General features: G+C 41.3%; 1 long non-coding RNA gene across 2 annotated transcripts in view; it reads right to left on the minus strand.

Annotated features, from left to right (window-relative positions):
• Positions 1-20,631, minus strand: part of LOC108351966 (uncharacterized) — a 103,430-nt gene that overhangs the window by 50,956 nt on the left and 31,843 nt on the right. Inside the window, exon 3 of one of the 2 annotated variants that reach the window (XR_005489228.2) lies at positions 14,032-19,917. The exons of the other annotated variant lie outside the window; for it this stretch is intronic. This is a non-coding gene — a long non-coding RNA (uncharacterized LOC108351966). Of the gene's footprint in view, positions 1-14,031; positions 19,918-20,631 lie in introns of those variants that run through there. 2 annotated transcript variants of the gene reach the window in all.

A 20,631-nucleotide genomic window follows, 5' to 3' on the forward strand; every position in this document is an offset into this window, starting at 1 on the left:
ACATGAGCTCGTGGTAAACATTTTTCATTTAAGTCACAGAGCTGTCTCACACTTCATTAAAATACATAGAATCATTGACTTTTCATTGTCCCTGTTGGCATGTAAATGGAGTGAAGGCAGAGGTTTTTGATCTATGTTGTCAACCATTTTAGTTCCAGTTTCCAATGCCTAGAACAGCGCAGAGCCAATCAATGTTCTAACTTTTAGCCAACTGGACAAAGGCATGGACGGCACACTTGAAAAGTCTAAATTAGTCAAGTGGTCCATTAGCTGTCCTTTCTGTTTGTTCCTCCCACCCTACTCCATATGACTTCACTACTTCCTCAGTTCCTACTCTGCCTGTATGGCCCTCATCTTCTCTTCCTAATGTGCTAGCTATCTTACTTTGATCCTCAAACTCAGACTCCTTGACTGTCTAATTAAAAGCCTTTGAGTTGTACAGTCTCTAGTGCCATCAGGGCCCTTGCTGACCTGTCCCTCAAGTACCAGAGTTCCATGTAGTCATAGTCCTTTATAGTAAGATTTCTCCAACCTACATCTAAGTCCAACTCATAAAATCATGTATCATGAAAGCAAACAAAAGGACCTGTATAGTTACAGAGACAAACAGGGAGGGACGAGGCAGACGATACCCTCTGATGCTCGCTCTTTCAAGGAGGGAGAGCGGGTACTATTTTTAAACAAGAATTGCTTCTCTTATTTTCCAGGACATACCTCCCATTTTCAACTTTGTGATCCCAGTCCCACCCCTCCACAAATACAAGCCCTGTTTAAAATCCTTCCAAAGCACTGAAACCATATTTTAAAAGCCATTGACCTGAGACTGTTTCTGTTGAGCTCTGTCTGTTAATGGACTTAATGTGCACAGGAGTGAACAGCAAGGACACTGGGTCACTGTAGCTGATGCCCGTGTTTCATTACAGGGTCCTGTAGACAATCAATACGGAGGATGGAGATGTATTCAGGTAAATAAGAAAGCACGTTTGGATTCCCTTGCATCTTGTCAGCAGAGTCCTGTATTTGCTGACAGCTATTTGCGGTCAGCTACTCGATTGTTCCAGGGGATGAAATGCAAAGGGAGGCCGGCAAATGAGTGGCATGAGCTCTGTTTCCTGCTTTGCGCAAAATACCAAGATGCAGGACAATAACCAAGGGCATTTGCTGCAGTCTTATAACGTGAAAATTGGCAAGGTAATTTAATTAAGGATAGTTTAAAAACACAAAGGTACCATGTCCCACACCAAAGAAGAATTATATGACAACGAATCACACTATCATTTCTTTCTGTAATGTAGAACTCCTCACTCATGTATCATAAACACTTTCAACAATCAAACAGGTGTTTTAATAATAGACTGAAATTAGCTTTAATACATTCTGAGAGGTCTTTTTGGAAGGGTTTAAAGCTAATACACACACTGTAAGTATATCAAACAGAAAAGCCCCACCCTAGAGAAATGAGATCTGATTTGGGGTTCAGGTAGAATAGATGATAGCCAGACACATGTTCTTGGGCAGGCAGAGACAGCACCCTGACTTTAACTGCTTCCTCAGCTGATTCTATAAAACTCCAAATTGAAAAACTAAAACTTTTCTTTGCCTTAGTATTTTTTCTTGTGTTTGTCTATACATAAATTCTCTCTCTTTCTCTCTCTCTCCCTCCCTCTCTCTCTCTCTCTCTCTCTCTCTCTCTGTGTGTGTGTGTGTATGTGTGTGTGTGTTTATGCATACATATGTGTACAATTCAGGAGACATGTTTGATTTTATGAAGCCAAAAGGATTTTGAAGATCATGAAGTTTCTGTGTGTGCCTGTGTGTATATGAATGTGTACATGATATATGACTGTGTGTTTGTGTATATGCACAAGCAAGTGTCTGAGTGTGGTATTTTAGTGTCCTTGTGTATTTGCTTATATATACATAACATCTGTGATTGGAGTAAGCAAAGCTGTGATTATGAATAAGCATGTATATTGGCATGAGTTTACCATATGACTGTGTGTCTCTTCATGTGTGTTTCTGTATGTGGCATTTAGGGGTGCTGAGTACTATGCCTTTGTGTGTCTTAGATGTATGAAAACGCATATGTGTATGTGCAGATCCATATGTGGCTGTACTGGTACATTTTCAAAGGGCAGCTTTGGGTTTGAAGTAAGCAAATGAAACACAGACATCCTGGCACTCTGCTGAGGGAGATAAGCAAATAGAGAACTGTGGATAGAGAAGGGTTTTCAGAAGTCTAAACTTCAGCAGGAGGGAGAGGGCCATGTTTTCAACACCCCATTTCACTGTATGGACTTTCTCATATCAGCCCTGGTGGAGATTTTTCCCCCTTCCCAAGTTAGTCATGGTTTGACTCTTCTTTTTAAGATAGGAAACACAAAAGAACATAAATGTTCTAGTCAACAACTAGACAAACCCAGGAAGTTTCCATGGAATTGTTTAGTTGCTTACTGGCATTTTGCAAAGTGTGTGTTTATGTGTTTTGGTGTGTGTGTGTGTGTGTGTGTGTGTGTGTGTGTGTGTGTGTGTGTGTGTGTATGTGTGTGTGTATGTGTGTATGTGTGTTTATGAAAGGCCTCAAACAGCCCTCCTTCCTTTCTCCCACCCTGGTCATTTTCTCATTTGTAATGTTCAGAAGTTATTCTTTGTTCTTTGTCTATTGGGAGTCTGTTGCCAGTAGCATGTGCTCTCCCTGCAGCAGCAATAGTGCCAGGAGAAGCCCAGTTAGCACTTCTGAGGCCTCACTGCTATCCCTAGTTTCTTGATCAGCACCAGGGCTACAAAGGCAGAGAACAGCAGAATAACAGACATAGCTTGAGAGGGTGGTGGGCTTATCTGTGCACGGAGCCTTTACCCTAGACTTTCAGGAGAGCTCCCAGAGCACTTAGCCCAAGGTTTGGGAAGTCTGGGAGGCTTTGGGAACAAGAGAAAGAGACAGCACAAGGATGACCTAGAAACTACTTGTCCTCTGTGATTCAAATGATAAAGTCAGAGAAACCAAGGGGTAGAATGATCTGCTTTGTGACGGGCTCTGAGTCAGGCTCCCTGGAACCTAATACGATGCCTCATACTGTAATGACATTGCACAGGGCTCTCAGCTCTTTGTTCTTCAAGTTTCCAACATGGAAAGTGACATTAAAGCTCATGAAATAACAAAAAAAATGCTTTTGTTTGTTCGTAGATGAATAGAAATGTATAAAACAATTCCTACATGGTTTGGAACCTGTAGCATTCAGTAAACTTTGTTATCGTCGCCCCTATTATTTTTTATTGCCAGTGCTTGGATTTGTCCTCTTAATCTTCTTGCCGTTCTCACCATATCCCACAGGCTGGTTGGCCCTGGACAAACAGCGTCCCAGGTATTCAATTTATGAACTGGATTGAGGCTCTGTTACACGAGGTACAGGATAAAATGCTGTGGGAAAATATTGATCATCAAGAAAACACTGCCTGACATCTATTTACAATCCAGTAGGGTATGGAAGCCACACAAAATTACAAAGCACATCAAGGAAAGGCACTACTTGATAAATATCATAAAAGAGAGATAAACAAAAGGCTACGGGAACTGTAGAAGACAAAACACTTCCAGCTGCTGCTTCACTTATTCACGCTGATCCAAATATGGGTAGCTGGAGGGGATCGCCGGGAGTCACAGGATGAATGGGGAAAACCAGGTCAGGGGGTTGGAGAGATGGCTCAATTATCAAAAGGTTTGTCTTGCAAGCAAAAGGATCTGAGCTCATTGCCTCAGAACTCAAAAAAAAAAAAAAAAAAAAAAAAAAAAAAAAAAAGACAGGGAATGGAGGCGAGCATGTATAATTCCATCAAGGGTGAGATGGGAGGCCGAGGCAGTTGGATCCCTGGTAGCCTAGCCAAGCTGACAGTGTCCCAGGCCAGTAAGAGACTATGTCTGGAACAAAAGTATAAGGCCCTTGAGTAATAATAGCAGAGGCTGTCTTCTTACCTCCACACGCACATGCACACTTGAACATATTTATTCTCCTACACACAGGAATAATAAATAGATAAATGAATAAATGACATTTCATGAATGCAGACCCAATATGTTGCATGATACAAAAGCTATTGTGTTCAGAGCTTTTCTAAGCCCAGGAAGATGACAGGCAGATAACAGTGGCAATAATGAGGGAAGAAAAGTGATATTTGCTCATCCAAGGCGTTGTTGGGTCTCCTATTCTGATCATATTGCCCATTGGAATGGTCATCAATGAGTACATGTCCTCACTGTTGGGAGAGGATGTAGGTATATAAATAAAATGGCAAATCCTCTCATACATCTCCCTGCACCAGCCCAAAGCGACCGATAACTGCATCAAATCCAAAGAAACAAGTGAGACTTTTTGAAGCCAAATAATGTGGGGATATACATCACACCTGCTCCCTCCTAACAGATGCTTGTGTGGTGGCGACATATTGGCAGAAAATTCACACTCAGTGGCCCTTGTCCTTTTACTCCCAACTGTGCTGTGTGCTATTGTTAGTATTTTGGCTCAGAATAGAACACATATTGTAGAAATACCAGCTGGCTCCTGCATAAGACACTCAAGTTAATTTTTCTCCAAAGACTCTGTTCCTGTGTTCATCTGGACTAATTATTTTTGTGTTTATCCAAACAGAAGGGCATACTGCAGAAAAGAGAAGTCACTATCGTTTTCTGCACAAGCATTGGTGGCCTTGGTTGAGAAGAATTCAGGGCTCTCACAGAACCCAGACCCTGTGTTCAAACACCAAAAGATGCTAGCACCAGAGATTAGGCTTTATAGCTACTATTTACTTACAGAAAATGAGAAATAGAGACAAATCAAGTAGCATGACTAGTCCAGGACATAAATGGAGAGCCAAGGCTGGAATCTAGGTTTTGTGACTTCTCAAAACCTTAGTACAGAAAGAAAAGAAACATGCTGAAAAGAGGCAGTAGGCAGGTAGATACACCTGACTGTGGCTATTCCTCTCAGTCCTGAGCCTGGGTAAAATGGACACAAGAAAATTACACCATCAGTACGTGCTGGGACAAGAGAGCCTTGCCAGAACCTTCGGATTGGCAAATGGTTCTTTTCACATAAAGCAGGGCATTCAGACTAGAAAATCTGGAGGAATAATAGTGTGGTTTCCCTCCAAACATTTGCAGGGTTCTGAGTTCTTCCTAAAGCTTGCTGTCCTGAACGTGCTGACTGCAAAAAGTGCCCATCCACTCTGCAGTGCCACTGTTTCGTAAAAATCGAAGTAGCAAATTGGAAACTCTTGGAGTATGTGTTAAGGATCTTCCCCACCCACAGGTTAAATGGATCCGAGAGCAATCAGGTCAGCTCTGTCTGTCCTTCTCTTCAGGAAATGAATGCAGGAGCACACATCTTTTCAACCAGTGCACCCTTATTCTCCTCCTCTCAGCTCACTGGCCCCTTCTCTTCCCTTTTTACTGACACGGTTGAATCTGACCTGAAGTCATAGATGATAGCGCTTCACTTTTACAAAGCAGACTCTTGTGAAAGCAAGAAAAGGTTGGGGAAAAGGAGTCCAAGATATCTAAATGCAAGCATCAACCTCGTCTGGATGGTTCACGGACTCTCCTTCCTAACCTTCAAATGACCATGAGCAAATAAAAGCTGGATGGACAGGTATTGCTGGCCTTCTTCGGGACACAAGCAAGATGTAATAGAACACAGCTGTTAGCCATCAACATCCATTACATTCAAAAAGACCTGACTCTTTAGGCTTTTGTGAATTTGGCTATAAACATGGCGGCACAAGACACTGGAATCAAGGAAGACAGCAGCTGCTCTTTCTTTCAGATTAATGTCTCCTAATTCCCAGTTTCCTTCAGGGTAAATGCACTGGAGATTTTCAGGGATAAATAATTTCTGAAAGGCATTGACCTACCTTCGAATTTCCTGCTGTGGTAAAAAACGAAACAGCCTGTCCCCTGACAATGATAATCTTTTGTTCTAAGTCACAGCCAAGTGGTTCTCTTGGATGGATGCAGGTTTTGGTTCTAATGATGAAAAGACTGACTGCCTAACTCACCACAGGCTGTGGTGAAGAGGATGCTGCTTTATTCGTTCTCAGTAAGTGCAACATTCCAACTTCTACCTGAGAGCATTCTAGCCAGGCTACTTCATTACTCTCAGAAGGGAGGGAGAGGCAGAGTGGGTGAGCTGTCTTCCTTAAAGATTAAACCAGCCACGTTACTTCGTCCAGAGCGTCAGGAATTTTCTCGACTTCCCCCTTCTGTCCTGGTGTCACTCAACTTGGAATTTAGGGTTATGTCTGTGTTTTTACATAAAACAGGAGTCAAAGATAACCCTTCCAACATCAGCCCTCCCTGCTGGCCACACACTCTACCTTTTCCCCCACAGACAACAAAGTTCATCCTTCTGCCTTGAGCCTGACCTGGCTTATAAAGCCAGTTATAAACTGGTTCAACCAGCTGAATGAGGCCTTTCAACATTTCTTTCCTAGAAATAATTTCAGTCAGGTTCACAAGTGTGTGAACTACCCATTTCTTCCATATTACCATGGGCAACTGTTTGACTAATTATTCTACCAGATACTATATATAACCAAACCAAACACAGCAAAACATGATTTCTCACAGTATTTACATTCACCCACAGACCTTGAGGGTCCTCTGAGTCAGTGCTCTCCTTCTATGGTAGCACTATATTTCTGCTTCCAAGTCCTCACTAATTATATATTGCTATGAAACTCACTATCTCCACTCAGTGGGGTTTTTTTTCCCATTTTATTGCAAATGGATTTTTTCATACAATTTATCCTGAGGATGTTCTCTCTCTCTCTCTCTCTCTCTCTCTCTCTCTCTCTCTCTCTCTCTCTCTCTCTCTCTTTCTCTCTCCATGTCTGGCTGTGGGTCTTTGTATTTGTTTCCACCTGCAGCCGGAGGAAGCTTCTCTGATGATGACTGATCAGAACACTGATCTATTAGTAGAGTAGATATTATTAGGAGTCATTATTGCTACATTTCTTTAGTAGAACAGTAGTATTTCATTTTTCTTGGTCACCGAAGGCATATCAAATATGGCTTCCATCTCATGGAATGGCCCTTAAGTCACATCAGGTATTGCTTGTTTGATTCTCCAAGCATTGTGTGACCACAGAACACTATTGTAGATCCAAGGGTTTAATAGCTGGGTTGGTGTTTCATTTCTCCTTTGACATCATGCAGAATACCTTCCTATACCAAAGATGGATGGTAGAGGCTCTATTTGGGCACCAGCTTTACTTCTCAAGGTTCCATGAGTGGTGTAAAGTAGTCTTTAGCACTAGGGTTCTATGGACTGTGGCTTGGTTATCATTGACTTGACAGCTAATGTCCACATGTAAATAAATACGTACTATACTTGTCTTCCTGTGTCTGGGTTATCTCATAAAGGATGACTTATTCTAGTCCCACCCACCAAAATGCAAATGTCAGGATCTCAGGTTCGTTTTGCTTTTCAAGACAAGGTTTCTCTATATAGCCCTGACTGTCCTGAACTCACTCTGTATACGAGGCTGGCTTTGAGATCACAGAGCTCCACTTGCCTCTGCTTCCTGAGTGCTGGAGTTAAAGGCACGGACCACCTCTCCACAGCAAGAGTCTTGATCTTTTAGTAATTGAGTAACTTTATTGTGCATATGCACATTCCTCTGTTATGGGAGATCTAAGCGGTTTCCAGTTCCTGGCTACTGTGTGTATATCAGCGACGGACAGAATTGAGCAAGTGTTTGTGTGGTAGCTCGAAGCATCATTTGCATATACGCCAAAGAGTGATAAACTGGACCTTAAGGTATTTCTACTCTCAGCCTCCTGAGGAACCGCCATACTGATTTCCACAGTGGCTGTAAAAGGTTGCACTGCCGTCAGCAAAGGAAGAGCGTTCCCCTTATTCCACATCCTCTACAGCATGGACTGTCACTTGTTTCATTGATCTTAGCCACTGTATAAGATAAAAATCTCAAAGTAGCTTTGACTTACATTTCCCTGATGGAGAAGGATATTGAACATTTCCTTAAGTGTATCTCACTCATTTAATTCTCTATTTAGATCTGTTCCCCATTTTTTAATTGTTATTTGTTTTCTTGATAGGTAGTTTTTGAGTTGTTTATATATTTTAGGTATTGGTATTTTATTGGCTGTGTAGTTGGTAAAGAAAAATCTCTGCCCATTCTGTAGGTTCCTGCTTTGTCGGAATGATGTCCTTTGCAGTGCAGAAGCTTTTCAGCTACATGTGTCCCATTCATTAATTGTTGGGCTCGGTGCCTACATTAATGGTGTTGTGTTCAGAAAATCTTTTCCTGTGTCAAGAAATCCAAGGCTATTTCCTGCTTTCTTTTCTATCATGTTCAATGCATCTGGATTTATATAGAACTATTGGATTTTTTAAGAGGTAAGTTTTGTGCAGAGTCATAAGTGTTGATCTATTTGCATTTTTCTACATGTAGCCATCCAGCACTATTTGTTGGAGATGTTGTCTTTTATTTTTCTAGTATGTATTTCTGGCTTCTTCATCAAAGGTCACGTGTCTGTAGCTGTGTGGAATTATCTCTAGGTCTTCCATTCAGTTCCATTGATCAGTGTGTCTGTCTTTATGCCAGTACCATGCTGTGTTTGTTTAAGTTTAGGAACAATGATGCCTCCCTCAGTTCTTTATTATTTTAGCTATCCTGGGGCTTTTTTTCTGTGTGTTTCCATGTAAACTGAAAATTGTCCATTCAAAATATATGGAGAATTGTGTTGTAATTCTGATAGGCCTTGAAGGATAAGTTGTGGGGTTTTGCATCGGCTCCACCACAGGGCTCAGGCCGCTGGGGAGGCAGGATGAGGTAAGTTTGACCGAGGTTACCCCATGCCCACTGCTGGGTGGGTGTCGGGCTGAAGCCTCTGGACACTGCTCAGGGATAGGGAAGCACGGTCTGAGTGAGGAACACAGCTGGAGTTAGCTTGGGTGAAGGAAATCCCCCGCCTGCAAGGAGGCCAGGGCTGTCAGTTTGGTGGTGGGCTGCAGGCTTGGTGGCAGCCACCACTAGAAGCGCAGGTAGGCCTTCCGTGGGAGATTAGGGGTGGCTATGTAGGTGAAAGGCTTCTCTACAGCTCCCAGTGGCGGATCCCGTAAAAAGAGGCTATCCATGGTTTCAAGGCATTTTCTTGGTGGAAAATGGGTAAGAGTGGGCCTGAGATTAAATACCTTTCGCAGAGAGGCATGTCTGGAAGAAATGTTTCATTGGCTAAGCCTCCAGGCCTTTAGGTACCTCATTATAATGAGATCTGTCTTGAACCTAGTGACCGTATGGTCATGTCCTCTACCTGCAAAGGAGCTTGGGACGTTGCCCTTAAGTGACTGATGGTCACAAATCTATGGAGGGCTGTGGGCTAGTGACTGGACTGGCTTTCTGGGAGTCAGATGAAGCTCCTACCATCCCTTTCAGGTCTCTGGGACTAAAAACTCCTTAACTGGGAACCAGGGTGTCTCACTGCCCCACAGGCCTTGCATTGAATCTGTAAGTTGCTTTTGGTTGCATGGACATTTTTACTATATTGATCCTACCGATCCACAAACATGAGTGATCTTTCTATCTTCTGATAGCTTCTTTAATTTTTTTAATGTCTTATACATTATTTATCATACAATTTTTTCACTTGACTTTTAAGAATTACATCAAGGTATTTTATATTATTTGAATGTACTGTGAAAGGTGTTGTTTTTCTGATTTGTTTTTTAGTCTATTTGCCATTTGTATATCAGAAGGCTACTGATTTCTGTGAATTAATTTTGTGTACCGCTACTTTGTAGAAAGGGTTTATCAGCTGTAGGAGTTTTTCAATGAAATTTCTAAGGTCATTTATGTATATTGTAATGTCATCTGCAAATAAAGATACTTGAACTTCTACCTTTCCAATTTGTGTCTCATTGGTCTCTTTCAGTTGTCTTACTACTGTAGCTAATGCTTAAAGTCATATTAAATAGTTATGGAGAGATTGCATGGCCTTTTATTGTTCTTGATTTCAGTGGAATCACTTTGATCATTTAAGTTGATCTTGGTTATAGGTTTGTATAGACTACCTTTATTTTGTTGAGATATCTTCTTTGTATATTTAATCTCTCCAGAAAACTTTTACCATGAAAGGGTGTTGGATTTTTTTCAAAGACCTTTTCTGCACCTAATGAGATGACTGTGTATTATTTTTCTTTGAGTTTGTTTATATGGTTTATATGACTTTTGTATGTTGAACCATCCCTGCATCTCTGAATGAAGTCTACTTGATCATGGGAGATGAACTTTTTGATACGCTCTTGGATTCAGTTGGCAAATATTTTACTCAGAACTGTGTTCCTGTTCCTAAGCAAAATTGGTCTGTAATTCTCTTTCTTTGTTGAGTGTTTATATGGTTTGGGTGTCAGGGTAACTATGGCCTCAAAAAATAAATTGGATAATGTCCCTTCTGGTTTTTGCTTCTGGAATAATTAGAGGAATATTGGCATTAACTCCTTTTTGGAAGTCTGGTAGAATTCTGCACTAAAATGATCTAATACTGGGTTGCCCACCCCCACCCCATTTTAATGGCCACCTCTATTTCAGTAGGGGTTAAAAATATGTTTAAATTGCTCCTCAGACCTTGATTTAACATTAAGAAAAATATCCATTTCTTTTCTTTTCCTAGTTGTTGGAGTACATGTTTATAGAGTATGTCTTTATGATTCTTTGGACTACCTCAATGTCTTTTGTTATGTCCCCGTTTTTATCTCTAATTTTGTTAGTTTGGATATTCTGTCCTCACCTTTTAGTTAATTTAGATAAGGATATGTCCATGGTACTAACTTCCTCAGGGAAGCAATCCTTTGTTCCATTGTGCTGTATTGGTTCTTTATTTATTTGTTGATTTCAGCCCTGAGTTTGATTGTGTTATTATTTCTTGCCACTGACTCCTTATGTTGTGATTTCTTCCTTTTGTTCTAGAGCTTTCAGTTGTATTGTTAAGTTGCTAGTGTGAGTTCTTTTCATTTTTCTCAATTTAGGCACTTAGTGCTATGAACTTGCCTCTTAGAACTGCCTTCCTTGTACCCCATAAGTAGGGGTAGGTTGTATTTTCATTTTCATTCAATTCTGGAAGGCTTTTCATTTCTGTCTTGACCCATTTTTTAATTCAATAGTGAGGTGTTCAATTTCCAACTCTGTAAGCCTTCTCTTGTCATGGTATCAAGCTTTAACTCTTGAGGGTCAGACAGAATACAGAATATTCTTTCAGTTTTCTTGTACCTGTTGAGACTTGCCTTGTATCCAAGTATGTGGTCAATTTTGGAGAAAGTTCCATGACATACAGAGAAAAAGGAATATTTTTCTGTATTTATGTGAAAAATTCTGCTAATTAATATGTGTTGTGTCTCTTTGGTTTATGATGTCAACTAACTCCAGCATTTCTCTGTCTAGTTTTGCCTGGATATCTTGTCTACTGCTGAGAGTAATGAAGTCTGCCACTATCAGTGTGTGAGGGTCAATATGTGGTTTAAACTGCAATAGTTGTTTCTTTTATGAACTTGGGTGTCTTTGTTTTTGGTGCAAAGATATTAAGAATTGTAATGTCCTTTTTGTGGATTTTTCCTTCAATGATTCTATAGTGTCCTTCCCTGTCTCTTCTGACTAGTTGTGGTCTGAAGTCTATTTCCTCAGGTACTAGGTAGGATGGCTATAGCAGCCTGCTTCTTAGACACGTTTGCTTGGGATATTATTTTTTCCATCTTGTTCCCTGAACCGATGTCTATCCTTGATGTTAATGAGTGCCTATTGGATGCAGCAGAAGAATAGATCCTGTTTTTCATTCCTTTTGTTAGTGTGTGTGTGTGTGTGTGTGTGTGTGTGTGTGTGTGTGTGTGTTCCCCTATTTGCTTATCTGGGATTATTCATTCCTTGTAAATTTTGGATGTGCTTAACCTCTTTAGGTTTCAGCTTTCTTGTAGTGCCTTCTGTGGGGCTGGATTTGTACTTAATGTTGGCAGCTGACATTCAGATAATGGGGATAGACTCAGAGAAGGTCACTGAATAGATCCACAGGACAGACAAAAGTAGGGCATTCTACTGGGATCTGCTTAGTTCCATGGGAATGGCGGCAGGAGAGTGAAAAACATCACAACTTGTAGTCTGCTACAGAGCTGGAGATGAAACTTGGGGGCTTGAATTGGAAGGAGAAGAGGGAGAGTGGAGAACTGAAGTTCACCAACCTGCTAGGCTGGCTATTTGTTTCTTGGTGAGGCTTGGCTGGTGGGTGCCCAGAGAATGCCTGCTGGATTTGGGGCCTGGGATAACAGAATAAATGAGAATGTTGAAGGAGACCATCTGCTTGCTTTCAAAGGGAGGTAGAGGCAGAGAGGAGGGGGAGGCCATGACAGGTGGTCTGCTACAAAGTTGGGGGCAAAACAGGGGGATTGGATTTAGAGGAGAGGAGAGAGGGGTGAAGACCCACAAGGATAGGCTATCTGTTTCTCTGGCCTGGGTGACCCATGTGTTCCCAGGAAATCCACTCAGTGGTTTCAAAACAGCAACAATTTGGTTATCTGTCAAGTCTGTGGGCAGCTTCAGTTGAGATGTTCTGTGGCTCTGGGTAACCTCTGATCCAGCTTTCTGGGCTAAAAAACTCCACAGTAGCCTGTTTTTTTAGCTTGAAGGGGATTGTTAGGTCAGCCTGGTCTGTGTCCTGGGCTGTCTTCTTATGACCTCTCCTTGTAGCATGTCAATCTTAGAGCAGAAATGTTCTCAGGGGACCTGTCTCAAGAGTGAGCATTAACAAGGAAAAACTGGAAGATGCAGATACTCCTGGGCAAGAACCAGACCTGATCCATCAGCCTTTGCTGGGTTTCATGGGTTAGAGCTTTGGTGAGTGACATTCCAAAAGAAATGAATGAAATGATCCTTTTGCTGTGGAGAGTGTGCATTCCTCAATACCCTCCTTGTCTTGGAATAGTGTCTTCCTTGGGAGTTTCATCTAGTTTAGAGAGCCCCTGTCCTCTCCTTCCTCTTAGCTTTATGTCTGTTGCAGAGGCAAAGGCACCCTGTCTCTTCTCATGTCTTTGTGGCATCTGGAAACATCATCAGATTTTCACAGTGTAGGGGTTAAACAAGCAAACACCAATGTACATAACCTTGATAGCTGCTGCGGCTACACCAGATTATCTATCTTTGTACTTGTTACAGATTTCCCATTGTCAAAGGTAAGAATGGACTGCATATAAGCAATTGGGATGTAGTCTTAATCAATAACCTTGAGGCTGCGTCCAGCTGAGAGCAATGCCCTTGGCTGCTTTATAACTTCCTTTAAAAAACTTTTCAAAGTTCTGAAATTCATACAGTGTAGTCGCGGGGAGTCCAATTAAATGTGTGGATTTACCTGGTAGCATAATATAGAATACAGGAAATGAACATTGTTCCTAAAATATTTAATGGCCTAAACCTTAGGAGGCAGAACTGTATAATTACTATACCTCTAAACCTGCACAACAGAAGAGAACCCGGTGAAGACTTCCTCACACACTCTGAGTTAGAGCCACAGTGTATCCAGACAGATTTAGAATCTTCTTTATTATATCAAGATCTGATAATGTGCTATCTGAAACATAAGCTCAGAATACCTGGGCCACGTAAGAAACACAAAGGCACTTTCTACCAATGCATGGTGGGCAGCAGCATCAAGAAGTGACCGGGCCAGCACTGAGCAGTGTGACTTTACTCCGGGGGTATGGTTGTAGAACCACAGAGGGCAGAGAACAAGTCATTGACAAAAGCAGGGACATAAATGTCCGCATCTCAGGGATAAAGTCTTAGTAGGTGATTTCAGACTGACTTGAAGTCTACTAGCCAGTTGGACTATACTGAGTTCCTAAATCTTACAAAGGCAACGGATAAATTGACTAGAAATAATCACAAGTGTGCTGAAAGCCATTGTCCTGTGTCTGCAAATACCAGTATCTTTTTTAAAATTTTTAAAAATTGATTTACATTTCAAATGTTATCCCCTTTCCCTGTTTCCCATCCATTATCCCCCCATCTCATCCCCTTCCCACTTCTTCTATGAGGGTGTTCCCTCACCCATCTACCTACCCCTTCCTGCCTCCCTGCCCTGACATTCCCCTACACTGGAGGGTTAAACCTTGGCAGGACCAAGGGCTTCTCCTCCCATTAGTGCCCAGCAAGGCCATCCTCTGCTACATATGCAGCTAGAGCCATGGGTCTGTCCATGTATACTCTTTGGGTAGTAGTTTAATTCCTGGGAGCTCTGGTTGGTTCCTATTGTTGTTCTTATAAGATTGCAAATACCTTCAGCTCCTTCAAACCTTTCTCTAACTCCTCCATTGGGGACCCCATTCTCAGTTCAATGGTTGGCTGCGAGCATTTACCTCTGTATTTGTCATGCTCTGGCAGAGCCTCTCAGGAGACAGCTTTATCAGGCTGGATCCGGCGCAGGTGGGGCAGGGTCTGGGTGGCCTTTCAAACACCATATCTTTAAGCTGCTTGTTATGTTATGAAGCCCCCATTCTCCTTGGAAATCCTCCTTTTCTGACTGTCTCACCTGAGTTGATGAGTTGACAGCAACTGGACCCTGGAAAGGGGCCATTTAATTTTTTTTTTCATTAATTGGCATACAAGTTCCACCAGGGCACAGCTAACATCTGTCTCATTCTCAGTACCCCAATAATTGACTATAGGCTGAATAACATCATTTACCTATGCATTAGTTCAAAGAATTTCTGTAATTAATGAAGCTATAATTTTTCAAAATAGGATACATTAACTTTTATTTGCTCTCTAGGATGATTTTCAAGGTTGAAGGTAGATATCACCTTAGTGACATTGCTTTAATAGGGACTATTGTAAACATCTGTTTACAAGTGCTTCAAATAAACAAATAAATAAACTGATGGCATCGCTTTGGTTCCTTGTCTATCCGGCATGGGTTTTACTTATCCAGTAAGAAAGTAAAATCTATTTTGAAAGAACTCTACCTAAATACATTTTAGCTTTGAGTTTACTAAAGTTACCCAATAATATGTAGCATACACCTAAAAGCAAATCATAAAAATCTATTTTACATTTATATGTGCAAGTATACATAGTATATCTTTATGCTTATGTATATATCTTTAGTTTGCTACCCAAAATTATACCATAGACTATATATTTACATTTATCTTTCTATACAAATATATGTGTTTATACATGTATGTGTGTATATATTTTAACCTGTCTATTCATCCTATATTCTTATATAAAATATTAATTGGCTTTTTAAGTGACTGATCAATGTAAGTCTAAAGTGAGACTCAGTTGTGATTGTCAATTGAAGAATTATCAAAAATACCAAGCATTACATGGCCTTTGCAAAACACTCTGCCAATAAACATAGTCACTTGGCATTATTTTGCCCTGCTCATACCTACTAATGCAAACTACAGGCATTATTTTTCTAGTTCTTTAGAGCTGGGAAAGTACTTTCACGCAGTCATTTCCTTGACAGCATTCATCATAACTCTACAGCTGATGTATTGATTCTGTCCCAATCAAACCATAGCTATGATGCTATTTTTCCTGTCCTTTGTGTAAAAGTTGAGGATTGAGTACCTCGATTGACTTGCGGTATTTTTTTAACCTATTGGAATTCTCATTTATTTAAGTGCCATGCATTCCTGGGTGTCTTAATTACATGTAAAGCTCTTTAAATGCTTTCAGTCTGCGCAGTTACTAGACCCCCTCACACATCAGGAGAGATGAGGCTCTTTGCCTGGCTTTTGGGGTGTACTTGATGCTTGGACTGAACAGAGCCAAACCAGCTTACATGCCTAGACTGTGGAAGCATGAAGACGTCTTACGACTACGTTGCCTTCTCTCTGAACAAGTTTTTAATCATTTCACCCCTCTAAAATTCACATCTGTTCATGACATAATGCTGTAGGTCAGCCTGGGTTCTGTCAAAATGAAGCCTGTTTTACCAAATCCCAAATTACAGTATGTTTTACTAACCAGTTTTATAGACTAGACATTTCAGTCAGGCAGAAAGGAATTCCCAGTGCACTTGACGGGTAGCAGAACCTCATGAGCAGGCAGGGCTACTGGTTCTGCGTGGCTCTGTCCTGCCCGCAGCCTCCAGACACCGAGAAAAAAAAAAAAACCAGAGGAACCAGATACAGCTGGCGAGGGATGAAATGATGAAACCAGCCTCTTTGATTTTATTTGCTCTTGTTTGTGGATGTCATGACCTTGAGCTAGGCTTCAGGAAAAGGTTCAAATCTAAAAATAAGTCTTCTTAAAGACAGCAAACTCGATTCCTGGTGATTTGATTTTTTTTTTTGTTTTTGGTTTTGTTTTTGATACAAAACAAAACAAAACAAAACAAAACAAAACAAAACACAAAGACTAGAAGACTGGAAGAGCATCCTCCCAGGTACAAAGCAGAAGACGGAGTGTCTCAACTCTGGCTTGGTCCAAGACTGGTCGATGAACTTATTTTGAGCTAATGTCAATATTCTAAACAACTCAATTTATGCATTTCATTTGGCTTTTGCTTGGTGAAACAACATTACCGATAATCTTATCGGCCTAGCTCCCATGCCAGGGAGAGAAACTTTGAACCAATATGTGAAGCAGAAGGAGATGAAGAGACGCAAGGCTCATAACGTGAAAAGAATTCAGGCTGTGGTCTGAGGCCTTTGGAAAGCATGTTTATTCATGCACCAAGTTTGTTGCCACTCACAATTTTTTTTTAACAGAACATGTGTTTAAGTTTGTAACAAAGGTCCCAGATTTACAGCTTAAGATCTACACCTACTATAATTTTGTTTGTCTGTTCCTTGTCTGTTCATCTGTTTCTTGGCATGCCAAATAGTTACTGCATACCTAGCATAATCCAAGCAACATTCTAGGGTAAAACAGAGAATGGGGGATAAGTTGCCTGCAAACCTCCTACTTATTCTGTAGTGGGAAATATTAACAAGTACATAGGGTAATTTCAGGTATAAATCAGCACAGGACTTATATGAGTCTAGAAGGTGAGTTCGACTTGGCATAATTTTTGGGTCTAGCTTGGAAAGACCAGCTGAGCAGGCAGCATATGAAGAGAAGGCAGAGATTGGTCTAGCTGGTAACTAGAGAGAACTCTACGGAGCTGCACACATCATCAATGAATGGACTCCATACACTGATACTGACTCCCAGCTGAGTTTCTCAGTCACTGGGACATCCCCAGATATTTAACCTGGGAGAAGGAATTCAGGATGAGAGAAACAACCTCCATGTTCAGAAACTCAGAATCCAAGCATCACACAAGATGACACTCTTGAGCATTAGCCAAGGGTATGTACAGTCCCCAGATTCTCCAGTGGCTTTGAACTCTACATGTCAGAGGGCTTTAGAGATAAACTAGGAAAAGAGAGTTGTAACATCCACAGCACTAGGATTTTTTTTTCCACATTCATGACTACTAGTATAAAGTGATAGTTGTGTGGGAGAAAGTCTCCATTTTATGTTGGTGGCAGAGTACCTCTCTCAACACTTCACCGCCTCAGAGAAGACCATGAGAGGGGTGCATGGCAGTGGACACAAGTTTGTGTTCTCTCATATCCACTTTCCTGAGAAGAATTTACTCACTGTAAGCCAGTAGATCTAAACTCACTCACTGTGACAGCGACAACTTTTTTTTTTGGCCCAGTCAAAATATACTTTAAAATGAAAAAATATCACTGAGGGTGGGGTGCTTGACACACACCCTACTAGTGAGAATCCATGGGAGAATGTTTCTGAAGTGATTAGCTTTCAAGGGACAGTTTTTTATCTCTGAGAAGGCTAACGTTAAAAAGACGGAAGTTGCCAGCTGTCATCTATGACAGCCATTGCTTCATGAGAGAAAGTGCTTCTGAGTGGAGACAGACAGCATCCTGATGACATTTATGAGCACTGGCTCCATTTGCAGTTATAACCACAGATGCCCCAGGTACATTCCTGGTCTTGCTTTTAAACTAGTTTGGTTGGGGTTACTGTAATAATCAGTTGAGGGGAGGGGAGACCCACTTAGTAAGAACAGTGGATCTAGGGTGACACATTAGCATTAGGAAAGGGAGATGGTGGGGGGAGACCTCAGCAAGTGACCAAAGTCAGCACAATGGGCAATGCTATAAAATACAGGAATAATATACAAAACAATATGAGACCCACCCCTGTCCAGAGGCATCTGGCATGCACACGAAAACACCAAGGGCTAGAAGAAAAGATAATGGGAGCAACAGTCCATGTATTCTACTGAGAGTCCACCTAGAGCATTACTATTTATTATCCCTGATAGATCAATGTACTTATGTTAACACAGCCTTATCTTATTAGGGTTTCTATTGCTGTGATGAAACACCACGACCTAAATCAAAGTTAGGAGAGAAAGGGTTTATTCTGGTTATACTTCAACATCACAGTTTATCATCAAAGGAAGTCAGGATGGGAACTCAAACAGGGCAGGATCCTGGAGGCAGGAGTTGATGTAGAGGCCATGGAGGTGCTGCTGACTGGCTTTCTCAGCCTGCTTTCTTATAGATCCCAGGATCACCAGTCTAGGGATGGCACCACCCACAGTGAGCTAGGCCCTCCCACATTGATCATTAATTAAGAAAATGCCTTATAGATCTGTCTATAGCCTGATCTTATGGAGACATTTTCTTAATTAAAGTTTCCTCCACTAAGATGACTATAACTTGTGTCAGGTTGACATAAAGCTAACCAGCACAGGCTAGATTACTGGTGCTTGAACCCACTTTTTTGCTAATGGATCACAGAAAGTTCTAGAGTTTGACATTCATTCAGCACACATGTTCTAGGGCTGTGTGTTGTTGCATCTAGAGAACAGGGACAAGAGTGTTGCGCTTTGTTAAAGTTTGTCAAAAATGGCTGCCAGGCTGCCATACTTCATCCCCTTCCTTGCAAAGTTGGAAAAGTCCAACAGAATGTTTTGTTCTTACTTCACAGAGAAAAAGACCAAAATAAAAGAGAAAGAAAGAATGAATGAACGAATGAACGAACAAAAGAAAGAAAGAAAGAAAGAAAGAAAGAAAGAAAGAAAGAAAGAAAGAGAGAGGGAGGGAGGGAAGGGACAGAGGGAAGGCAGGACAGAAGAAGGGAGGGACAGGAGGAGAAATAAAGAAGAGAGAGAGAGAGAGAGAGAGAGAGAGAGAGAGAGAGCACAATAGTCAAATATTCCAAAAGAATACATATCAAATAAACATATAGAGTACTTAGAAACTTTGGGCTGCCTTGCAGAAATAGAGTGCTGCATTCAGGGCTATATTTTTGGAGAACTTTTAGATTACAGGCACATGGAGAAAGATATGGGAGATACAGATCTCCCACTGACTCTGTTCCCACAGAGACCTTCCTCATTGAAGTGGAAACTTCCAGTGTCTAATGTCAGTTATGCCAAATACCATTTCGCTGAGCACACAGGCAAAAGGATGTTTTCCTAAACCAAACATGTGAAGTATGTTTGGCTGAAGCAGACACAGGCGAAAGGATGTTTTGTTATGGCAAACATATAGAAGGACACATAGTATTTAGGAGGAATATAAATACAGCCCCGCAGACAGTAGGAACTCCACCATTGGTTTGTCTTGCTCTGCTAAGTAGTCTTCACTAATGACATGCATGTATCGATTCATGTTACATTGCATTGCTGGGCTTTGCTCGTGTTGACTTCATTGAGAGAAACTCACCAGAGAACATTTTGTGAGGTCCCTGCAGCTTCTTAGCACTTCTATGGAGGACTCGGGCCAATTGGCAAGCCCTGAGGTTTCTTCTGGATTGAACTGCCCTTACTGATTTGTGTGTGGTGTCTGGACTTCAGCTGCTGATTCATGTTTGGTGTTTGCTAGTGGACTGGAGTGAGAAAAATGAAGATCGGAATCACCCCAAAAAAACTATTTCCAAACATCTCTACTTCCCCCATATCCTAATAACCTTTCTTCTCCACTCCTTCTGGAGGGTGGTGGGCTAGAGGGGAGGTTGTACCTTCATTAAAGTAGGTTGCAAAAAAATATATATGCCTAAAATTCACCAAATGCATCCAGTTCACCCTAGGGTTCATTTTGGGCATTGGACATCCTATCGGTTTGGACAAACATATAATACAATCTACCTACCACACTATATTGGGCAGAATAGTTATTACACTGAGAAAGATTCTCTGTATATCAGACATGGTGAAGTATGCTTGTAATCTTGTCAACTTTGGAAGCTGACACATGAGAATCACAAGTTAGAAACCTGCCTAGACAACTTAGTGAGACCTTCTGTCAAAATACAGAGAAAGGGGGCTGGAAGTGTATCTCAGTGGTACAGTACTTGTCAATCTCCCATGAATGCTATTCTCTGTATAAGTATGTGTCATGGGATAACTATGGCCCAACCTAGAGGCAACAGCTGGCTCACGCTCTTGTTCCAGATGTTTACCTGAATCGATTCCCAAACCACTGGCAGTATTGCCTTTCTAAGATAAGATGCAAAAGGCAGGCCATCTTTGGATCTAGACTTCCGTTGTGTGCCTCCTCTTGAAGAAACTGATCTCTTCTCCCAACCCCCATCCCACAAAAT

This window comes from Rattus norvegicus, chromosome 9, assembly GCF_036323735.1.
Source record: "Rattus norvegicus strain BN/NHsdMcwi chromosome 9, GRCr8, whole genome shotgun sequence".
Lineage (NCBI taxonomy): Eukaryota > Metazoa > Chordata > Mammalia > Rodentia > Muridae > Rattus > Rattus norvegicus.